Below are 1,286 nucleotides of genomic sequence, written 5' to 3' on the forward strand. Positions count from 1 at the left end.
AGGCATGCGTGGTAAAGGCATGTGTGGCAATGAAACGGTTGTGGCTAAGACCGTGTGGTTCAGGCATGCATTGTACAGGCATGCGTTGTTCTATCATACAACCGCTCACCCCATGTTAGATCATTTATTAGGAAACAAAGAGCTTATTAAAACTACTCATGTTGAATAATGATTTACAGACCTTTATAAATGCTGGGTTTGAAAAGGGGGGGCCGGTGGTGTTTTCTTTTTCTTTTGGGGGGGTAGAGGAAGCGAGTGTAAAATGACCCTGCCCCGGCCTCAGACAGCGCAGAACTGTGCAGGCGCAGAGGGGGACAGTGTGACATGTCCAGCATGAATCCTGAATATGATTATTTATTCAAATTGCTGCTCATTGGAAACTCTGGCATTGGAAAGCCCTGCCTTCTACTTAGGTTTGCAAATGACACACAGAAAGCTACATCAGCACAATTGGCGTTGAATTTAAACTCAGAACTATTGAGTTAGATGGAAAAACAATTAAAATTCAAATATGGGACACAGCAGGCCGGGAGAGATTCAGAACGATCACTTCCAGTTATTACAGAGGAACCCATGGCATCATAGTAGTGTATGATGTGACAGATCAGGAGTCCTTTAATAATGTAAAACAGTGGCTGCAAGACATTTATCATTACACCAGTGAAAACGTTAACAAATTATTGGTAGGGAAAAATGTGATTTAACCACAAAGAAAGTAGTAGACTACACAACAACAAAGGAATTCGCAGACTCCCTTGGAATTCCATTTTTGGAAACCAGCGAAAAAATGCAACAACTGTCGAACAGGCTTTCATGACTATGGCAGCTGAGATTAAAAAGCGAATGGGCCCTGGAGCAACATCTGGTGGGCCGAAAAGTCCAATGTCAAAATTCAAAGCACTCCGGTCAAGTAGTACAGTTGAGGTTACTGCTAAAACCTGCCTCCTCGTTGTGTCATCACACCAGTGAATTTGCAATTTGATCCTAAGTAACAAAACAAAATTTCCTGAATTGTACCGTATGTAGCCGCACTACAACAGATTCTTACTGTCTCCCCAAGGGTCAGCGATTGGTAATAGTCATTGCTGACTTTTTTTTTATTCCCTGACTCAAGACTGCTAACTTCATTTTCAGAACAGTTTTAAACCTTTGTGTGTGTATGTACTGGTTTATAAATATTGTGTTTATTCTTCATTGCTTTACGTATATCAGACTGTCTCCTGTGGTTGGTTAGAAAATAATTTTGTTTTGATGGTCCTGTTGGCATGTTTAGATGTCGGGTTTAG

At 41.1% G+C, this 1,286-nt stretch overlaps 1 pseudogene; it reads left to right on the forward strand.

The window, feature by feature from the left end:
* The first annotated feature begins 316 nt into the window (after positions 1–316).
* LOC146802526 (ras-related protein Rab-1A pseudogene) lies at positions 317–914 on the forward strand (annotated as a pseudogene).
* Positions 915–1,286: the final 372 nt, after the last annotated feature.

This window comes from Triturus cristatus, chromosome 8, assembly GCF_964204655.1.
Source record: "Triturus cristatus chromosome 8, aTriCri1.1, whole genome shotgun sequence".
Lineage (NCBI taxonomy): Eukaryota > Metazoa > Chordata > Amphibia > Caudata > Salamandridae > Triturus > Triturus cristatus.